The sequence below is a fragment of the Podarcis tiliguerta genome (assembly GCF_965153285.1).
Source record: "Podarcis tiliguerta genome assembly, chromosome: 3".
In the NCBI taxonomy this organism is placed as follows: Eukaryota; Metazoa; Chordata; class Lepidosauria; order Squamata; family Lacertidae; genus Podarcis; species Podarcis tiliguerta.
In genome coordinates, this window is record NC_139536.1 from 20243228 (window position 1) to 20266100 (window position 22873).

The 22873-nt window shown below is 43.2% G+C and overlaps 1 long non-coding RNA gene across 3 annotated transcripts in view; it reads left to right on the forward strand.

Moving 5' to 3' along the window:
- LOC310674221 overlaps positions 1–22873 on the forward strand; it is an 82255-nt gene that overhangs the window by 16284 nt on the left and 43098 nt on the right. Inside the window, exons 2-4 of one of the 3 annotated variants that reach the window (XR_014509443.1) lie at positions 5795–5927; positions 9284–9361; positions 12573–12640. This is a non-coding gene — a long non-coding RNA (uncharacterized lncRNA). Of the gene's footprint in view, positions 1–5794; positions 5928–7194; positions 7558–9283; positions 9362–12572; positions 12641–22873 lie in introns of those variants that run through there. The other 2 variants (XR_014509442.1, XR_014509444.1) reach the window with 2 other exon arrangements.

The following is a 22873-nucleotide window of genomic DNA, read 5'->3' on the forward strand; positions in this document are numbered from 1 at the left end:
CCCCCTGGAGGTCCAGATTTGGTCGATCCTTGACCAGGACAGGTGGGCCTCAGAGAAGAAAGTTCCTTCTTTACCTAGGGGGTTCTTTGTCCTCCATATATCAATCAAATCCAGATTGTCAGTCATTTCAAAAAAAGTTTTAGGCAGTCTGCCGTCTGATGTTAGATTTTGGTTATAAGACTTATCCATATGTGTAGACACCACTCCATTCATGTCTCCCATCATTATGATGTTAGCATAGTCCAGATAGTCCAGCAGCGTCTCATGCAGCTTCTTGAAAAATTCTGATTTCCCGTCGTTTGGAGCATAAATTCCTAGTATCAATATTTTTTCTCCTTGGGTCTGGATTTCAATTGCCAGAATTCTTCCATATTCATCTTTGAATAAAAATTTAGGTATCAGGCTCTCCTTAGCATAAATCACCACTCCTCTTTTCTTTACCTTGTCTGAGGAAATAAACTCTTGGCCTAGTCTTTTGTTGACCAAAACTTTCCTGTGGAGCCTGGTCACATGGGTTTCTTGTAAACAAATAATATCCAATTGTTCTTTCTTCAATATATGAAACAGTTTCCTTCTTTTCTCCGGGGAATTTCCGCCATTTATATTCCAACTGAGTAGCTGCAGAGACATCCTGAACTATTCTGTTACACCTAGAGCGGTGTATCTTCTTTTTCCTCTAATTCCGAGGGTTTAGGCGTCCCTCCGCCTGCTGGCAGAGTGGGTCCTGGTTTAAGTATAGGCCAAAGGGCTGCTGCTTCTTTTTGGAGATCTTCTCCGTGGTCGTGCTGGAACTTTTGTAGATCCTCTGGTAATCTTATTTTAACCTTCTTCTGTTTGTAAGTAAATGATAGTCCTTGTGGGAACTCCCACCTATAAGGGATTGAGTTAAGTCTCAACAACTTAGCCAATTCTGAATAGGTGGCTCTCAGATCCAATAACTGTTTAGGAATATCTCGGTAGATTTCCACCCTTTTCTCTTGTATCTCAATTGAGTTTTTGAAGTGTAGGCCTAATATTTTGTCTCTCTCCTCTCTTGATCTCAAAGCTATTAGACAGTCTCTAGATCTATCTTTTCTTACCAATCTTCCCAGTCGAAAAGCCGATACTATTTTAAAATCACTTTCTTCTTTTAAGCCCCAGAACTTTGAAAATTCTGTTGTCAAAAATCCAATCAAATCTTCTTGTTCGATTTCTGGGACCGCCCTAAGCCTAAGATTAGTCTCCCGGTTTTTCAGTTCCACCAAAGAGAGATAGGTTTGTTGGTCCCCTATCTGTTTATGCAGAGGCTTGACTTCTGCTTTAACTTCCTCAACCTCTTTTTTAGCTGATGTTGCAATTTCAACGGCTTCCCCTGCCAATTTACGGTTCTCTTCCGTTGCTCCTTGCAATTTTTCAATTGCTTGGGTGTGTTGGGAAACCTGATCTGTCAATTTCTGGATCGAGGATGTAGCTTGGTCAATTTTTGTTGATTGGTTATCAATTTTTTGATTTAATGTTGACAATTGTTCCAAAACTTGTTTCAGTGCTGCCTCTGCTCCTCCTGATGCCATATCTTCCTCTTCAGATTTTTCAGGCTTTTCACTTTCTACTTTTTGTGTTGCAAGCACAGCAGGCACTGATAGTCTACGTCCCTGAGTTAAAGTTGTTTGCAAAAGCTGTGCCTGCTTTTTTGCTTTTTCTTTTTCCTTAGCTTCCTTAGCTTTGGCTGCTCTTGTCTTTCCTGTACCACTCATCAGTCAATGTTCAAGGTCAGATGTTGTAATCCCATGGGAAAGACAAGTCCAAATTTATAAACAGTCTGGAGAAAGAAAGTAAACAAAAAAACTTTTCCCAGGCCTTTGTTATCCAATGTCCTCTAGGGGGAGTGCCACCAAAAGTTAGTAAGAAGAAGGTAACTTTTCCGCCATTAAAGTTTCCGTTTTCAAAAACAATTTTAAAAGCAAGTTAGTTCCAAAACACTAAGAAAAAAGTCCTGCAGAGCACTTTAAAACGTTTAACAATGTTCCAACAAGGTGCCTGCAATTGTATCCACTCAAACTAAGTAAGCCCAAAAGTTGCACTTCAGTTACAAAAGTATCTGGAAGTTTGTAACAGTTCCGCAGTCAAGCAACTTCACCCGGCCACCCGAAGATTTGGGGTTAGAGTCTTCCCTCGCCCCATGGGGGACCGCTCCAAGTCCAATTTAAACTGTATTTTTTCTTCCTTTAAGAATAGAATTTCAAGTGTGCACGAAAGTCCCACTTTAAAGCCTTAAAGCTTCCCTGTTCACAGCGCTTTCCGCTCTTTAAACAGTCTGCTTTGATCTTATAAGCAGTGCCGGAAGACGGACTTCCTCTTTCTCGTCTCCCGGTTTCAGCCAAATTTCTTCAAGTTATTGTAACAAATCTTAAGTCCTTACTCACGGGTTTGCTGTTTCAGAGTAGTATTTTTTGGAAGAAAGGTCAGCGCTCATCCGTGACAGCCGCGCGGCTTCGCCTCCGCAGAAAGAGCGATGAACTCACAGCACCGCTCCCCCTCCTTCACTCCGGAGCCCCTTACGGGGTCCCTTCCGCGAATTTGGGGTCGCTCCAGGTGCCCGCCGAGTCCCACGGCCACGGACTCTCTCTGTCCGAGGTTTTTCTTGATGGGTTGCCGCTGCGCCGTAGCGAAACAACCCTTTTCTGCGGTGCCCCTCTTCAGAGCTCGAAGAGGTCCGCCATCACGGTTTCGCGCCGCCTCCGGAAGTCCCCACTATCCAACCATCTCGCCCTCTGTCATCCCCTTCTCCTTATGCCCTCCATCTTTCCAAACATATATTTTTCTTTACAGCATTGGACTTTCCTTTCGCTTCCATGCATATCCGCAACTGAGCGTCCTTTCGGCTTTGGCCCAGCCGCTTCATCAGCTCTGAATCTACTTGTACTTGTCCTCCGCTCTTCCTCAGTAGCATGTTGGACGCCTTCCAACCTGAGGGGCTCATCTTCCAGCATCATAACTTTTATATGCCTGTTGTCTTTGCCCATGGAGTTTTCTTGGCAGGGATACTGGAGTGGCTTGCCGGTTCCTCCTCCAGGTGGATCACGTTTGGTCAAAACTCTCCACTATGACCTGTTCATCTTGGGTGCCCTGCTCAGCATACTTCATAGCTTCTCTGAGTTATTCAAGCCCCTTCGCCATGGCAAGGCAGTGATCCATGAAGGGGATCTTACATGAGAGTTCACCCTAAATGGACGTGGTCTTGCCCCAAATCAGCACTGTGATTGGCCGCCACTGGTGGAGTTTGGGGGGGGCAGGGAGGAACGCCTGGGGCTCTTCTGCAACCTGAGGCAGCTGTGACAGCTCTGAGTCCAGAGTATATGTTTGGTATTAATTGTGGTTCTTATTTTCAGCCTGCAAATGATATGTACTGTATTGCCCCAAATATAAGCCACACTTTTTTTCCAAATTCCGACCATGAAATGTTAAAGCGCGGCTTAAATTTGCGAACTTACAAAAATAGGCTTTTACAATATCATTGCTGAAACGATATGGTAAAACGGAACAAACGATATGGTAAAACGATATGGTAAAACGGAACAAAAAAAATGTTTTATTGCCAATTTGCGAGCTTGAGTGCCTGTGGAATTGTAGAAACTGAATAGTGATTTGTGATTTTAGCGATCGTACGGTACCTTTTGTGGGCTTGCAAAATCAAAGGCTTAAGTTGGCTTGGAGTTACAATTCTACCAACTGCAACGATTTTCAACCTGTAACCCAATTTTAAGGGAGTGGCTTATATTCGGGTATTATCTTTCTCTCTCTCTCCCCTCCCCCTTCGAATTTTAAAGGTGCGGGTTATTTGCAGGTGCGGCTTATATTTGGGCCAATACGGTAATTGCATTGCACTGCATTTTCTTTGCATCAAAATGAGTGAGGTGGAAGAACACAATGAGAACATAATGTTGCATAAAGGTAAAGGGACCCCTGACCATTAGGTCCAGTCATGGCCAACTCTGGGGTTATAGCGCTCATCTCACTTAATTGGCTGAGGAAGCCGGCGTACAGCTTCCGGGTCATGTGGCCAGCATGACTAAGCTGCTTCTGGCAAACCAGAACAGCACACGGACACGCTGTTTACCTTCCCACCAGAGCAGTACCTATTTATCTACTTGCACTTTGATGTGCTTTCAAACTGCTAGGTTGCCAGGAGCAGGGACTGAGCAACGGGAGCTCACCCCGTTGTGGGGATTCGAACCGCCGACCTTCTGATCAGCAAGTCCTAGGCTGATCAGGTTTTACCCACAGCGCCACCCGCGTTGCATAAGTTACTTGAATTACGTAATGACAGCCTAATTTGGTAATTTATGTGATTTACGTAAGTTGCACAATTTTATAAAGTGAGATAATCAGATGAATTACATATGTTCGCTAAGGTGAACAGTGAATAACACACTTTGTGGTGGAAGTGGAACTGCAGTGGAATGGAGACAGGGCTTCACGCAATGAATCCATTGCAGAACACAAAATGATTCCATCCTTGGTCTGATCCAATAGGGCTCTTCTTTTTTCTTCTTCTTCTTTAATATTTGACTGAATCTCTCTCTCTCTTTTTTCCCCATGGTAAATCTTTATTGATTTAAAATACAGATGTAAATGATAATTTACAACAAAGGTAAGTATAGAAAAATTCAATAAAGAAGAAAAAAACATCATGACGTAAGAATAAGAAAAAGGTGAAAAAGACGGAAAAAAGAAAAGAAAAGACGAAGGAAAAAGGAAAAAGAAAAAAGCAAACCAAAAATTTATACAAAATCATGTCCAAGCAGAACTTGAATGATACTTGTGAACAAAAATGAATGAAACGAATAGTGGAATATATGAAAAAGGATATAACTCAAAGCTGTGTGACAAAACCATGATATAGTATAATGAGAACGAGTGGAAGTTTTAAGCAGAAATTTTTATCCAATAGGCCTCTTCTTATGTTGGGAAAGAGAATAAGTGGCTGTCGGAGGGTGGGTGGGTGTTTTGGGCTTTTTCAGCAGCAAGTCAGCTTTTTTTTTAAAAAAATGTTTATTTCTGCCTTCAGCCTGTCCTAGCAAACTTATCAGGGAGAAAGGCAAGAGGGCTGGCAGCTAACTACCCAAATACCGAGGTGGGTTGGATGTTTATTTTCTGGGCTTTCTTCTTATTTGGACATGCATTGTTGTTATGGTCACTGGCTGAAGCAGAAAAACATTGTCTTACCTTTATACATGCATACATACATACATACATACATACATACATACATGTATATATATATGGCAACCAGAAGCATTTTTGTTAGGGATTGTAGGACCTGCCAAGGAAAATAAGGAACTTATTTATGTATGCTACAATAGCGGCAAGAGTCTTGTTAGCACAAGGATGGAAGAATGAGGAAATCCCAACGAAAGAACAGTGGCGAGAAAAATCGATGAGCTCTGCGGAATTGGCCAAACTGACATAGAAACTGTGTGATAAAGGACAATTGTGACTTCAAGGAAGAATGGGAACTTTTTTACAAATTACCTAAAAAGACAACAAAATGATCTGGACTCCTTGGCAGGTTTTGAATAAGCATCCACAAATTTATTATGTGAACACATGATAGATAAGGCAAGGATATGCACAATTTTATAACATGCAGAGAACAATATGTGCAAAGAAACCAGAGAGGGGAGCTGAGGGAAGTCCTGGGTGAGGGGGAGAGGGAGGGAGGGGGAGGGAGGGGGGAAAATAATGTAACTGATTATTTGGATTGATAATTTGTTTTGCTGAAATTGTTTAATAAATTTTTTTTTTTTAAAAAAAGGCAACCCTGTCCAACTACGAACAGCTTGAGGGTATGTTGCCATCTTAGACACAGATTCAGTATGTGCAGTGCAGAAAGTACACTTTATAGGAAGATTGGTACAAAGGTCTGTCAAAATGGATATAGCAGGAAGGTAGGCAAGCCTTTGGCCAAAGCACAGCCTGACCCCCTCATTTGGTAATTCTTCACAGAACTCTAGCCCAATGGTTGCCATCAATTTGATTTGAACTGATTTTAGAATGAATTGATTTTAGAATGCTGTATTATTTTACTGTTGTTAGCCGCTCTGAGCCCGGCTTCGGCTGGGGAGGGCGGGATATAAATAAATTATTTATTATTATTATTATTATTATTATTATTACAGTGGTGCCTCGCAAGACGAAATTAATTTGTTCTGCGAGTTTTTTCGTCTTGTGAATTTTTCGTCTTGCGAAGCACGGTTTCCCATAGGAAATGCATTTACGGTTTTAAGAAAAAGGCGCAAGACGTTTTCGTCTTGCGAAGCAAGCCCATAGGGAAATTCGTCTTGCGAAGCAACTCAAAAAACAAAAAATTCTTTCGTTTTGCAAGCTTTTCGTCTTGTGAGGCATTCGTCTTGCGAGGTACCACTGTATTATTATTATTATTATTATTATTATTATTATTATTATTATTATTATATTTGTTTCCTTAACCGGGAGAAGTGTGATTGCCCTCAGCGATACAGTTACAATGACCGTGTACATTCCTGTTAGTCTTCTGCCAAGCTGGACAAAGTTCACGCAAATGCTGCTTATAGAGCTAAACCCGTTTCTTCAAGAAAAGGAAAGTTCCCTCCCTCCCTTTCCTTGTTTGCCCAGGCGTATGAGCCTCCACACCCCTGCTCTGTCCGTCCTTCCCACCCCCCGCCCCCCCGAGTGTGGACAAATGGCAAGAGGTGATAAGAGACATGGTTCCCCTTCAGGCTGTGAAGCTGAGAAGCTTATTGATAGATTTATTATGCAGGACTTGGTGCACTCTTGGAAACTATATTTAAACTAAACTTCAGCTTTCTTTGTGAAACTGAAACGGAGAGGTCAGGGATTAATGATGGGACCTCCTCTCTCTGCAAGGCTAGCGCAAACTGACGACTGGGTGCATGTCTCCTACAAAACAAGGGAAGGAAAGAAAAAGAGGAGGATACAGTCGGATGTTCATTTGTGATTGGTTTGGCTTTGGAGCGGAAACAAATTTGCTTGCGGTTTATATAGATGGCACCATCCATGTGCCATCTTTGTAGCAACTTTTGCCAGCTGTGGACCAAAGCATCTGGTTATAAAGTACCAGCAGAAAGTACCCAGCCCTGCTCAAGAATTCTAAGAAATCCAAATAAATGCTGTACTGAGATTTATAAATGGATAATGTAATTTGTTATTTTCTAGGATAAAGTGATGGGGAAGGAGACTCTGAGTCTTCGTCTGCTGAAGCACCCTGCAACCAAACTGCAGAGAACAGGAGGGTTCAGTCCTGCTGGGTGCTGCTTCACCAATGCATTCTCCGTGGGGAATATAGGATTGCACCCTCTCACTCCATGACCTCAGGCATCCACTGGTTGGTGGATATGCAGGCGAGGTCTTTAGATGCAGAGCTGAAGCCACTTCACTGTAGTGGATTCAAGTTCTTCCTTTTGTAACTTGCTATTTTTATTTGCTGGCTGCCTTGTATGCATAAAAATGATTTTGTTGCTGTTGTTTTAAGCTGCGTCAGTTTTAAGCTGCCATGGAAAGGTGGCTATAAATATTTTAAATAGATAATAATGCACAGTTAATCATAGATAAATAATATTCCCCAGGTTGGTGAATATTAATTAAATATTTGCTATTCGGCACTTAAACATCCAAACATCTCACAGCAACAGCCAGGGCTAGACAGAAGCACATCTCTGACATTGTCGGACAAAGGACTATGCAATACCAACCAGTACAATATCTGAAAGGTGATGACCTGCAATTATAATTTAGTCTGTTTTAAAAATGCAAACACAATTCATTCATCTGATCAAACCGGGTAAACTCTGAGGTCAACACTTAGAGGGTGGGTGGTCAAATTGCCAGGTCCTGAATCTTTGCAGAAATTCATGCGCTTGAACCTTTTTTTAATACAAAACAGTTTTCAACTGCCTGTTGTAGCTGCATGAACTGTGCAATAGTAGATAGAGGAAATGGTGTGTGGGTAAACATTTCCCCACAAACACCAGCACAAAGGGGGAAAGCGGCCGACATGAGGAAACCTGATCCTGTTGCAAATCTTTCTCCCCACCCCCAAATGTCTCGTGCTGCTGTTTGGTAGTGGTGGAAGAAGAGCAATAAGAGATGTCCAAGCTGCACCTCACCTGACTACCTCCCACAGCTGTTTGCAATAGTAAATGCATAATTATAATTATAAAGGAACCCTTCAGTTGCAGGGGTGTCAAGCAACATCTGCACAGAGCCGAGAGTTTCTCTGCATAGAAGGGCAAAGGCAAGATGCACACCCCTCACAGCTGCCAGCCCTCCCCCTTTGCAAAGGAGGCAGAGCTGGCCTTACACAGCCCCAAGTGAAACACACACTCCCTCGCAATATGAAACGAATGGGTGAAATGACCAGAAACACTCTCAGCCCAACTAACCTTGCAGGGTTGTCGTGAAGAGAATATATATATGGTAATCTCATGTATGACCTCTTGGGCTCGTTGGAAAAAGAGATAAAGGTAAAGGGACCCCTGACCATTAGGTCCAGTCATGACCGACTCTGGGGTTGCGGCGCTGATCTCGCTTTATTGGCCGAGGGAGCTGGCGTACAGCTTCCGAGTCATGTGGCCAGCATGACAAAGCTGCTTCTGGTGAACCAGAGCAGCACACAGAAACACCGTTTACCTTCCCGCCGGAGCAGTACCTATTTATCTACTTGCACTTTGACACGCTTTCAAACTGCTAGGTTGGCAGGAGCAGGGACCGAGCAACGGGAGCTCACCCTGTTGTGGGGATTCGAACCACCGACCTTCTGATCGGCAAGTCCTAGGCTCTGTGGTTTATTGATAAGCCACTCTTTCCCTGCCTCAGCACTTTCCCTGTCTGGAATACAGGGACAATATAGGGAAGGGTCGTAGTTCAGTGGGTAGGGCGTCTGCTTTGCATTCATAAAGTCCCAAATTCAATCCCAGGAATCTTTGGGTAGGGCTGAAACCCTGCAGAGGTGAAGGCAGTCAGTGTAGACAATATTGAGTTGGGTAGACCAATGATCTGACTTGATATAAGTAAGCTCCCTATGCAATATCAGGGTTGGATTAAGGGCATCTGGTGTGCTCTGACAATTCCAAAAGTGCTGTTCCAGTGTCATTGCTTGTTCATCTTCCACATTCTGTAGAGGATATAAATGATGCTAGCAAACAGAGTACATATTGAAAAGCACAGCTGGCTGTTGTCCTAGGCACTCCATTGCTAAAACATGGCCATGCAACAAAAACACTCCTGGTGCTTTTCTTTTATCCAGTTGTTTTGTAGGCTACATGGGGCCTGCAACTGATTTGGAAGTGCTTCAGATGTGGAGAGATGCACAGGAGCAGCGAAGGTAGGAGACATACCAGGTAAAGGCCAGCAGTATTGAGGCTGTCTTTGTCCATGGAGTTTTCTTGGCAGGGATACTGAAATGGCTTGCCGGTTCCTCCTCCAGGTGGATCAAGTTTGGTCTAAATCTCCACTATGACCTGTCTACCTTGGGTGCCCTGCTCGGCATAGTTCATAGCTTCTCTGAGTTATTCAAGCCCCTTCGCCATGGTAAGGCAGTGATCCATGAAGGGGGATCCAATACTGAGGCTCCAATACTTTGGCCACCTCATGAGAAGAGAAGACTCTCTGGAAAAGACCCTGATGTTGGGAAAGATGGAGGGCACAAGGAGAAGGGGATGACAGAGGACGAGATGGTTGGATAGTGTTCGCGAAGCTACCAGCATGAGTTTGACCAAACTGCGGGAGGCAGTGGAAGACAGAAGTGCCTGGTGTGCTCTGGTCCATGGGGTCACGAAGAGTCGGACACGACTAAATGACTAAACAACAACAACAACATTGAGGCTGTCTACTAGAGAGCTTCAGTCAATTTCTAAACATATCAGCCTAGCACAATCCACCGTGAACAGGGAAACAAACAAACAAGGGATTTAGTGCATTGAGTAAGGAATGCTCAAATTCATGGCTCATATTCTGTCTGTTCATAAACCATCGCTGAGCTATTACAAACCCAACTTTTACTGGGTGGCTTGATCTGTGTGTGTCAAAGTAATTCAGCAGCTGATAGTAGAGAAAACACACCATGGAAGGTTGTGGCTCAAAATCCTTTTGGAAATAAAGAGAACAAAGCACTGCCCAGTCCTGATTTGTCGGTTGATGAGGCCTGATGACAAAGGCAAGCTGCTTGCAGCAGAGTATCTGACCACCTGTTTGCTTGACCTTTGACCCTCCTGGCTCAAAACAGTTGACTGAGTGGTAGGCTGCCTTTGACTAGGATGTGATAAATGTCTCTTGAAAGAAGAGGTTGTGAGAAAGCTCTACCTGAAGAAAGCTTCTCTGGATCCTGAAAATTAATCCAATTATTGGCCAGCAGCAATAATTGGGCAGGATGCACAACCCAGTACATTTTTGGATGGCATCAATTTCCTGAATCCATTTCAGTTCCATTTCCATTGTGGTTTGGATACAGAAAGAGCTTTTATTCTACCAGTGGAAGATGTATGCAGGAAGACATATAGGAGGAATGTGAACCTGTTGATTCTCTTTGACTGCCTTGCAATTTTTGATACATTCAGCTTTTTGATAGACATTCTGGACTGGCTATCTGAGATGGGGATTGGGGACACAATGCCTTCGTGGTTCTGTACCTACCAGGACACCAAGAGGCTTTCCTCTGCTCTTATCGTGACTCAGGATGCTTAAGAAAACACAAAAATTTAAGATACACATGGGCTGACAAGCTACCTGTCAAACATTAAGTCTTAGATATTGGCTGAGCTGCTGTTAATGGTCAGAGTGTCTGTGGAGGGGTCAGAGCTTTGATTTCAGTTTATTGAAATAAGGGCACCCAGTCGCACACTAAGCTGTCCTGATATCATGGAAGGTTCACAAACATTCCAACTTCTCATGGAGAAACTCAGCAGAAAAGAGATTACAGAAACAAGGAGCCATGATGAAAAGAAGAAATGTGAGAAGCGCAGAGGTTTGAATTCAGATTAAACCAACTGGAATGAATCCACTTTCCCTCCCTGGGCTTCCTCTTTTTTCTAAAGGGTAACTCATGCACCTAAAATGTATTTAAGTTTACCTAAAAATTACTTTGTATCTGATTCAGAGCCCAAAATTTTGTAACCAGATTTGCACTTAGTTAATTTTGAAGATTTGACAAGTAAGTCTTTTTTGAATACTTCTTTCAAAGGCTTTGAAGATCTGGTTTCTGTTTACAGTGTGTACCCTTAAATATAATTTTTATTCCTAAATTGTGCTTGTATCTCTGTGATTACCATTCCATTTTTGGTAAAGTTCTGCTCCGATGCAAGGGACCCTTTTCTATTTGTGTAAGCACAAATACAGCAATAAATTACCTTTTGCCATTATTTAAAATGACAAATGATCTGTTAGCCTTTTAGGATGTAATTTAAAAATCATTTGTCTTTGCGTGAATAACTAAGAGTCTACTTCCTCTTTAAAGCAAAGAAAGCCACTAACTGTAGATGTCTTATAGTATTTCACTGAGCCTGAGACGGGTGTAATCTAACCCCCACGTGTTTGGGAAATTCACAGTTGAGGCTAAATGGCTGTTGGAGTTTTACAAATGATCGGGTCACTTAAATGGCGTAACTGTGTAGGTTACAGTGGCTGAGGATCTGGTCTGCAAGGTTTCTGAGGCCTGGAAATGGAAGAATGGGGGCAGAACAGGGCGAAGGGTGGGCTTATGCATGCTCCACCAAGTGGAACCCCTGTGCAAAATGGTGGCCACCCGTACTCTGCTTCAGACACAAAGCACTCACCGGGAAACTTCAACTCCATTGCTGTCAAGTGGACAAAGAGCTCTACACAGGTAAGCCCTCATTAGAGAAGGGGACCTCATGACTCATACTGTGGCTCTTGACTTTCCTCCGTTCAAGATGGCTGAAATGAAGGGTTCCCATGAGGCAAGACACAGTGATAACAAACAGCAAGAACCTTTATTGAACTTACAGAAGTGGACAACAGGGGCAAAGCAGCTGCTTATATACATTTCTGGGCCACTCCCACTCCCAACGTGATTGGCTGTCTAAACTTCCAAGCTGCAAATCATGACTCAGAGTTTAAGGGCCAATGGCAGAGGCCCCAGTCCTGAAATGTTCTGTGATTGGATATCATGTATCGAATCAGAACACAGGGGCTCAGAATCCTTAGTCCAGACCAGGCTCCCTCAACCTCAGCCCTCCAGATGTTTTGAGACTACAATTCCCATCATCCCTGACCAGTGGTCCTGCTAGCTAGGGATCATGGGAGTTGTAGGCCAAAAACAGGTTGAGGAAGCTTGGTCCAGACTCAAGTTCAGGCAAACACAGACCACTGAATACATAACAATGGCTATGCCATTTAAAGTGATGGCCAAGTTCTCCCTCAGCTGTCCAAGGCAGCACGCCTCTGAATACCAGTTGCAGGGAGTCACGAGTGGGGGAAATGATGTTGCACCTGGCTCCTGCTTGTGGTATTTGTTTGGCCACTGTGAGAACAGGATGGGCCTTTGGCCTGATCTACATGGGCTCTCTTTTTCTTATTAGGTTCGTTCCTGTGCCTTACGCAACCCAAGATGTGCAGGCGCTGAAGCATCCATGACCATACTGCAGTCAAACCAAATGTCAAGCCAAGTGGTAGGAGGAGGAGCAGGATGGCAGCTGCTTACCTGGAGGAATGGTGGGGACTGCCGCCCCTTCTCCTGAACCTTCCTGAAAACAGTAGGACAGTATAGATTTAGAACGGTGGTTTGCAGAAGGACATAGTTCAGCAGCTGCAGAGAAGCTGGGAAATATTGGAAGAAGAACAGCAGGAAGAAGAAGCACTAGGGGAGAGATAGCTGACAGACTCAGTCTCTTTGGAAAGCATTCCTAACCCCCCCTCCCAGGACCAGGCGCGCATTGAGAGTAGTGGAACAGAAGGCTCAGAGGCAGAAAGCTCAGATTAGCTGACACAGGGGTGACGTAGAATAGGAGAGATGGAGTGGGTGGGATTTTACTCAGAGCAACGCCATTATCTAGGGAAGACTGCATTCCTTCGTCTCTCTCTGTGAATTTTGAATAAATTACTCGGTAAGAAATTCTTCATGTTTATCTGCTTCTTGGCTGCCACCATTGGAGGGAGCAGGTTCCCTGAAGCCTGACATTATCCCAACCTCGATGTCCATGCATTGAGTAGAACATGGGCCGTGGAGGGTATGCAATGTCCAGCTCAATGCATGGACCTCAGGCAGGGGAAGAAAGTTAGCAGAAATGGAAGGGTGGAACCAGAAGGTGCAGCCCCCCTGCACATGTTTCCTATATGCACAGAGCATTGTGCATGGGACAAGACATGGACTGGATTCCATCACATGATCGTAATGTGCTCGCTGCACATTGATTGGTGTTTTCACTACATGGATATTCCAGGGGCATCACTGGGGGAGCCAGAGCAACATTGCGATCTGTGGGCGGTGGCAAAATTACCAAGGACACCTTGTGGGCGCGGCTTTTGGTGTTGGTTTGTCACCTCTTATTGTTGCTTTGTTATTTTGCTGCGTGGATCGTACAGGATTGTGAGGCCTCATAACTCAGGCATAGCAGCAACCGTTGGACCCACCTGTGGTAGATCTCCCATCTTTCAGGGGGGTATTTTTTGAATTAGAACCGAATTAATTTCAAATGAGGAAACTGTGAATAAATGCATGGCCTTTTTATTTATGCCAGAAAAACAGTCCGTCTGCCAGACGTGGCTGTACAGTGGAGATTTGACTGTGATAAGCAATGGGTTGGGATTTAGAGCAGTGTATCACTGCCAAAACCAAGATGTCATCCATTTGAGAGACAGATAACGTCAGCCTGAGGCCCGGGACCTTTTGGAAGCTGTGGCTGTGCAGATTGTTTCTTCAAGAATGCTTGTGTTTAGCTTTGCGATTTGAAAACTAAAAACTGTGGAGAAAGACATGCACATACATACAGAGAGAGACTGAAAAGGAGAGAGGACATTTCTGCCTGAGATGGCTCCTTCCAGAATCCTCGTAAGGCTGGTTCCGTGACAATATAATTAAGGAATAAGACATGACAGCCATTCATTTCTGGGTTATTACCGCATGCCTAAGGTGGCATTATAGGCACAAGACTGAGGGGAGAGTGGCTTTAATCACCCAGTAAGTGGAATAATAATCCCTTTGAAATGTGCTGTCTGGAGTGCCTTGTTGAGATGGAATTTAGAAGCAATATTAAAGGAAACAGACAGACTGGTAAATTTAGTGCGCATTAAATACTGACAAGGCTGGGCATCCCTGACAGACATTGAGAGTGGCCCATTTGGGTCAAGTTTCCATAATTAAAAATGCCCCCCAAGGTTGATTTAAAGAAAATGAAGCAAAATCCCGTTCCCACTTTTTTTTTAGCCTTTAATTGAATTCCTTTGAATGCTATTACTTACTGCTTAGAGATCTTATCTACTGCTGACATTTAAAAGGGTTAATATCAACCAGTATTACACTATATTGCTGGATGTAGGAATGCTTCTGAATACTCAGATCTTGCTTGTGGGTTTCCCATAAACATTTGGTTGGCCACTCTGGGAACTGGATACTGGGCTGGCCGATCCAGCAGGCTCTCCTTATATTTTTAAGAATGAAACTTACAGTCAGGGATCGAAGCTCCTGCAGCCAATCAGAAACTGCGGAAGACCCGTCAGACGTTTGGCTTCCAAAAATAGTTTGCAAACTGGAACAGTCACTTCTGGGTTTGGAGTGTTCAGGAGCCAAAAAGTTCGAGAACTAAGCTGTTCAAAAACCAAGGCGCAACTAAAATCCTTTGCTTATTGGGGCTACCCCACATTTTCTTTAAAAAAATTTGCTTTGTACAGGTAACTACCGCAGAGGTATCAAAATTTCAAAAGCAGGGGGTCCGTGGCTTGGCTTTTGAAAAATAGAGGTCCTCAGTAGTTAGCTAACTGGGAGCCACTGCTCTAGACTATTCGTGTCAACCTCCATCAGTGCCTTGTAAAATGAAGAAGCGTGCAGGTGGATGCTTTTGTGGTCTTCATCCCTCTCTCTTAACCACCAGAACTGGGAATTCAAAAAAACAATCTTTAGGACCAAGAGGACTTAGATACTGCCAGAATGCCGAATCGCTTCAGTAAAATATTCAGTAACTGCTAGTAAAATATTTTTGTTGGTATTCTAAGGAGGGCATAAAATTAAATTGTTTTTCTTATGAAATGGTTTATGAGGAGGAATAACTCCAAACACAATGATTCTCTGGATTTTCTTTTACTGCTTCATATAGTTTTGTGCTGTAGGCTGCATCCGGAATCAGATTTTTGGCAAGGTTTTGCCTATGTACTAGAAACAGTCCTTTGTGTGGTTCTTTTCTCTTGTTTTATCCCATTTTATAACCACTGTGGCCCACATCTCCATGACTTTTTGAACCTCATGCTTTCCTGGTTTTGGTGCCAACTTGAGGGTCGCTGCTTTGCACCAAAACCTCCTCCCTCCCCTTTCAAATGGAATATTTTCTGTTTGGGGTTTCAGTCTTGCTCACTCTTTAAGAAGCACCCCAATAATAGGTCTGCATTTGTAAGTGAGCAGGTCTACTGTACGTAAATGGCTCCACCCACATTAGAACGCAGATTGGAATGCGATTATCTTTCAGATTTCTCGCTTCTCTGAATTTTGCTATTGTACACATCACGTCCTGCTTGTGGACTTCCAATAGGCATCTGGGTGGCAACTGTGAGAATGGGATTCAGAACTAGATTAGCCTTTGGCCTGATCCCGCATGGTTAACAAGGTTATGTTCTCTGGTCTCAGTCTTTGACCTCCACCCACACCTCTGGTCAGAAGGCATAAAAAAGAAAAACAATAATAAAAGACACCGGATTTTAGCAAGACTATGGGACATGCACCAGTTGGAAAAAGGTGTACAGTGGTACCTCAGGTTAAGAACTTAATTCATTCTGGAGGTCCGTTCTTAACTTGAAACTGTTTTTAACCTGAGGTACCACTTTAGCTAATGGGGCCTCCTGCTGCTGCCGCCGCACGATTTCTGTTCTCATCCTGAAGCAAAGTTCTTAACCTGAGGTACTATTTCTGGGTTAGTGGAGTCTGTAACCTGAAGCGTCTGTAACCTGAAGCGTCTGAGGTACCATTGTATGTCCACTTTGAAATTTTTGCAGGCATGAACAGCACTGAAACTAGGATCACACATAACTTCCCAGATAACATAACAAGTACAAACCATGATTTATGTTAAATAAAAAGAGCATCTGAATGGGCCCTCACACTGTGTCTGTTGCACACAGAAGACCAAGGCAAAGTTGTATGAGGAAATTTCTGTTGTCTCATCCACCACCCCCTTTCTTCACTGTTGTCTCCCCCTCCCAAAAAGCAACAACAGAGGAGATACATGTTGCACTAATCTGAAACATACACAAATAAAATAAAAACTTTACCTCTACTCCGTGACAGAAGAGTTTAAGAAACAAAATCCCACTAGAATTCCCCAAAGGAGAAGATAGTTCATTTTTAGGGGGGAAGTTATTGTTGTGGTAGTAAGAGGATCTGTCTTTTACTACCACAACAATACCTTTCACTCCTTAAATGGAATGAATGTTGTTGTCTTCTAGTATAATTTGTCCTCATATTGGAGAAAGGGGTTTCCTTCTTTTCTCTTTTCTTTGTAAAGTTGTTGGGACTGCTAAACTCAAATGGATACAGGTGACATTTGCCGAAGCAAATAGACTCTGTAGCAAATATATGGCACAGGAGAATTCTGTGTGAATATTAGGCAAGTTGCAGATTATACAGTATGTTCTTATTAGGAATGGGCAAATCTGTTGCCCATGTTATTTTTATGTATTTTTATCCATAATTCTGTTCTGCTTTGTTATTAATCCGCAAATTAAAAAGCAAACAACTTCCTCTCTACAAACATATTTAAATGCATATTTTCTCTCAAAATATTATTCAAATGCCTGTTTTGTGATGTTTTAATCTGCAAGGAGCCACGCTCAAACATTTGGAGTGTGAAATAGAGTGGCTAGCTAATTTCCAATCTTCATGCTAGGCTGAGAGTTGCAGATTATATTGGGTTTTGCAAAAACTGAATTCCTCAAGCGCTCTTGGTTCTTATAGGAGTCCGTTTAACTGTAGGTGTTGCAAACAGCCTGTAAGTCACCTACAAAATACTTATTGTGTGCGAGAGAGAAAGAGAGGGAGGGAGGGAGAAATTAGCATGTCACCGTGGCAAGAGTTCCATTTATTAATGAAGATAAAGTTCCTGAGAGAAAAGCGAAGTGTGCTGGGTCTGCGCTTATGAAAATTCTGCAGCCTGGAGATTAAAAGGTTTTAGGAGGAAATAATACTTTTCTTGTCGCTGGTCTTCAGTGGCAGAATGAGCGCAACAGCTGGAAGGCATATGCACAGTGTTTACTAGAGCGATTCTTACACTTTCAGACAGAAGGAAATCCTGTGCGGGATTCGAAAGTGCAGAGAGCTGTCACCAGGGAATAGGCTGTCTGTGTGTCTCTATGAAATGAAAGCTGTGCGGACCACAGACTCTGCAGTGGGCACTTCCTGCCCCACTTTCTGTAGCAGATCAAGATTCCTTTCTCTCTCCCTCTCTGCTCCCCCCCCAACCTTTTGGGAAGGGAGGGGTTTGAATTTCAAATCTAGTGATAATATCTGCAAAGATGCTGAGGAGGTTCAGGATTTACTTTGTATCAGACTTCAAAAAAAAGAAGAAGCCAACAACCCATATTAATCTTGCATTTTTTGGCAGAGGGCAATTCTGGAACGTTTGCCATCTCTTGGGTCACATAGATTGATCTTTACAGGCTAATAAGACATTTGATATCGCTTGGGGCTGGGGGGCTGTGGAGACAGCGTCGATTTCTAACTACCACATACTTTGATCAAGGAGAAGCCCAGCATAGAAAATGGCAAATTGTGGCAATGTCACGGATTGACCTCTTTACGGGAATGTTTGCCATTCATATCTGATCGTTAATAAAGAACACGCTCATTATCCAAACCTGTGTTAAATACACAAACCAGTCAAGATTTTGTTGTTGTTGTTGTTGCTTTAGTAAGATACACGCGAGAGATTTCAAATTTAATCACTGTCAGTCTGGTTGTAGCCAAAATATATTCCATAGGAAGCAAAAGTGTGGGCTTCGGGGGGGGGGGGGCTCCTGAAAATATCTCTGCTTTCTGATTCTTTTGGGCCTATTATATTTCTGATCTTTTCTAGAATGGAGAGCAGATCTGCATATTTACAATTTACAATCTTGAAATGGGCATGTGATGGATTGTTACCACTGTCAGCAAAAAGGGAGTGGGGAGAAGGAGAGCTTATTTGAATAACTTAAAATTCAAACAAATAAATTGTGTGCCTGATTGCATTGGTGAATATAGTGCAGCTATTAAGTTTTATATTGGTTTCATATTTCCTAATGGCACAATGATGTCTTTTTCAAAGGCAGAAAGTGAAACAATTTAGCTACCTGTTAACTAGAAATAGGCGAGTTCCCTTTTGCTCTGCTCAGAATTGGATCAGTACTATTTGAGAGTTGTCTTGCTGAGCATTTTGAGGGAAAGTGCACAATTTCTTTCTTGGCTTGCAGTGTTGATGCATGTGCACCGAGGGTTCGTTTTGCAGCGAATGCAGGTCCTGGCCTTTAGTGACTGACTGCTGGCAACAGCCTAGGATGAGTCACAGGGACCTCTTGATAGCAGCCAGTTTTTCTTTAGTATGAGACTGGGCCTGGAGGAGCAGAGCAGAATATAGGGGGAGGGGGTGGAGTGAATTATGGAGTCTGTTCCTTTTGGATTGGCTGCCTGGTGTGTTTGTGTGTGTGAATCTGCTGACCTCTGAATGCACAGAATCCCATTCAACATTCTGAGCCAGAGAAGAATTTCCAGTGGAAATGGTGCATCCAATATACCCATGCACTATGAGCTGGACAGATCTGTGCGCCAAAGGAGGACAGCATAGAATTTGGAATCGTTGCTATGTGTACGAATAAGACAACTTGAAATGGGGAGGAGGAGAACCATGAACATCACTTTGAGCTCCTTGCAAGATAACGGAGGTATATAGAGGTAATAAAAAATAAATGGAACTTTGTGTTAATGGTAAACACATTTGGCCAAGAGCAGAGATTGCGAACCTGTGACACTCCTGACATTGTTGGACTACAACAACCGTCAGCACCAGTCAGCATGTCCAATGGTTGGGGAAGCTACAATTCCCAGAGTGGCTTAGCAATTGATCTCTCTTCCCAGGGAACTCTGGGAACTGTAATGCTGTGAGGAGAACTGGGGTTTCCTAACTACTTTCAGTGCTCTTAACAAACTACAGCTCCCAGAATCTTTTGGAGCAAGCAATGGCAGTTTAAAATGGTATCACGGTGCTTTAAATGCATGGTGTAAACGTTGCCAAACTTAGTAGCAAGTTCAGACTTAGCTCTACTTCCTGGCCTAGCCTGGCCCAAGAGGGCAACATATTTTTTTAAAAAAATCCTGTATTGGTAGTAACCCTACCCACCCATTTCTTGGAACAAAACTTCCAATGGCTTCCATGGGCAAAACAGGGAAATGTTTCGGGCGAATGTCCTCTGTTGCCAAATGTTCAGTTCTTCCAGGGCCGCCCTTCTGTTCAGTTGTTTTTGTTTGTGTACCAAGCCTGTCATTCAGAGGGGAACATTTTCCATTGAAAATATATTCTGGGCTGTCTGTGTTTGTCCTCCCCCCCAAAAAAAAACCCCTTCTCTAAAGAGACATGCCTGTTCTTACTATTTCATGGTTTCATAATCAGATAAGGCCCGTTTTGTGTTAGGCTTTAAGTTAAATATGCTAGACTCCAGCCCAACAAAAACATAATCCAACCTGTGGGTTGCCAAGTATCCTAGGCTTTTAAAATATATTCAGGCGGCATGATGATATTAATAGGGAAGTAAGTATCTCGTTTCAGGCTACAAAGCAAATCATGAAGCGGAAGAGGAGAAGTGCCAACCTCTGAATAAATGTAAGACAAGCGGCATTTGTATACACAAGAAAGATAAATATTACCTGGATTAGTGCGACGTGCCTTGAGCAAAGTCTGATGGTCTGTATCTGGGACTATTAAACAATGCTCCTGTACTTGCCCTGTTGGGATTACTGAGAGCAGGAGAGAAGCCTTGCCGTCTATCTACCTACAGCCATTTGCGGACCAGGATAGCCTGGCCTCTGTTGTCCATGCTCAGGACCACAATACCTCAAGGACTACCTCTCCCCATATAAACCATCCCGGACTCTGCATTCATCATCTGAGGCCCTTCTTTGTGTGCCTCCTCCATGAGAGGTCTGGAGCGTGGCAACACAAGAGTAGGCCTTTTCTGTAGTGGCTCCCCGTTTGTGGAATGCTCTCCCCAGGGAGGTTGGCCTGGGGCCTTCAATATATATATTTTAGGTGCCAGTCAAAAACGCTTCTCTTCAACCAGAGCTTGGGCTGATTAATATTCTACAGCTTTTTAAATGCATCTGTGGGAAGGGGGCATTGTTTAGTTGTTCTGGTGTAAGTATTTACTGTGTTTTATCTTGTGTTTTATTCTGTGAACCACCCTGAGGTCTTTTGATGAAGGGCGGTATATAAATTTAATCAGTCATCATCATCCCTGGCATCTCCAGGCAGGGCTTCTTGAAACCCTGGAAAGCTGTTAGATGGACCATAGGTCTGACTCATAGGTAGCTTCCATAACAGAAACAAATAAATAAATAAGGAAACCCTACTGCCAGGTTAGTTTGGGGTTTGTTTGTTTTTAATGACCATCCTAACTGATTGTATTATGAAACCAGACTTCCCCAAACTTGTCCCCTCCAGATGCTGTTGGACTCAGCTCCCATCAGCAACAGCTGACACAGCCAGTGGTTGGGAACGATGGGGAGCTGTCATCTAACAACATCTGGAGGGTGGCAGGTTGGGGGTGGCTGTATTCAACGTTAAACTCTCCACAGACACATGCGCACATGAACACACATTCTGCCACTCTGTTCTGCCTTGGTCAGACCACAACTGGAATACTGTGTCCAGTTCTAGGCACCACAGAAGGATGTTGACAAGCTGGAATGTGTGCAGAGGAGGGCGACCAAGATGATCAAGGGTCTGGAAACCAGGACTTATGAAGAACGGTTGGGTGTGTTTAGCCTGCAAAAGAGGAGACTGAGAGGCGATATGGTAGCCATCGTCAAATATCTCAAGGGCTCTCACATGGAAGATGGAGCAAGCTTGTTTTCTCCTGCTCCAGTGGCTAGGACCCAAACCAATGGCTTCAAGTTTCAAGAAAGGAGATTCCGACTAAACATCGGGAAGAACTTTCTGACAGTAAGAGCTGTTTGACAGTGGAGCGGTCTCCCTCTGGAGGTTGTGGACTCTCCTTCCTTGGAGGTTTTTAAGCAGAGTTTGGATTACTATCTGTCATGGATGCTTTAACTGAGACCCCTGCATTGCAGTGGGGTTGGATTAGAGGATCCTCAAGCCCCTTCCAACTCTACAATTCTATGATTCTATATACTGACTGCCATAATGACGAGCATTAACAGCTGAGTGGTACTGATGACTCTGTGACTTATAAGGTGGCTCTTTAAGCCCTGGCAGCTAGGAAGAAAGAACTGGATGTTTTAGTGGTCAGTTGCAAAGGGGACTCTGAGATCTAATTTGCACATTTTATTTGAGAATTACTTTTTTATTCTGTGCAATAAGAAATTTTGGTGGATTTGAACATGGTTTTGCTGAATATTTAGCGGCTGCTGTTTCTTCTTCTTCTTCTTCTTCTTCTTCTTCTTCTTCTTCTTCTTCTTCTGTCCTTTGGCTAGCGCAATAAAATTATTATTATTTTTATAAAGAATACTGCCATAATGACGGGTATTAACTGTAGGAAAGCCTGTCCACTGACTCACAAATATGGGCATCATTATCCTAACTTTAGACCAAGGAGGGAGGCTCATTTTACCTGGGGTGTGCTGTCTGTGGTGCCTTTTCCATTGATCTGTTGGGCCCGGTGCCTGGGAAAAGAGTGAGCTTTTGCCAGCCAATTCATCTTCCTTCGGTCTTAGCTGTCTTTGGACAGCTTCCAGCTATTTATTTCTTGACTTTGGGAGAGGGTTGCTGCTGCAAGCCTTGAGAAACTCTTGCTTGAAATGAAATCACATCCCGATCATCCCTGCCGTGTGTCCCCGTGTGACGGCGATGGCCGTAGCAAACAGCCAGCGAAGAGACTTACTTTAATGCACTCCACTTCTGGAGGTTTGTGCAAACATTGCTTTCACCGTCCTGCCATCCATGTAATAGTTTCTTTGCATCAGCAAATGCTACAAATCCCAGTGCTCTTTCTGTGGCATCACTATTCATGAGTGAAGGAAATTCACATACCTTGGCAGTTTTAATAATATCATAGTACATTGTGAATCAAACAGTTTTTGATTTAATGTGTAATTGTGCTAAGGACAGAACAGCCCTGGGGGAAGCAGGGAGATTGGGAAGTTTCCACTGAACAGAATTCAGCGCTGCCCTAGTACTTTTTAATGTAATGTATTTAATAATAATAATAATAATAATAATAATACAACTAAAAGTAAATTTTAAGAAAACAATAATAATGGTATACAAATAACATACAGGGGAACCCAAAAGCTGGTGAGGGAGATTATGGGAGAGAAAAATAAACATTATTACGACTTAATAGTGTGTCAACATTACTTTTAGACAGGCAACAAGCATGTCTGTGGCACTGAAACTGCCATGGTCTTCCTGACTGACATTTGTCGGGTGAGAGAGATGTAGAAGAACATGGCCTTGCTGATTTTCCTTGATCTCTC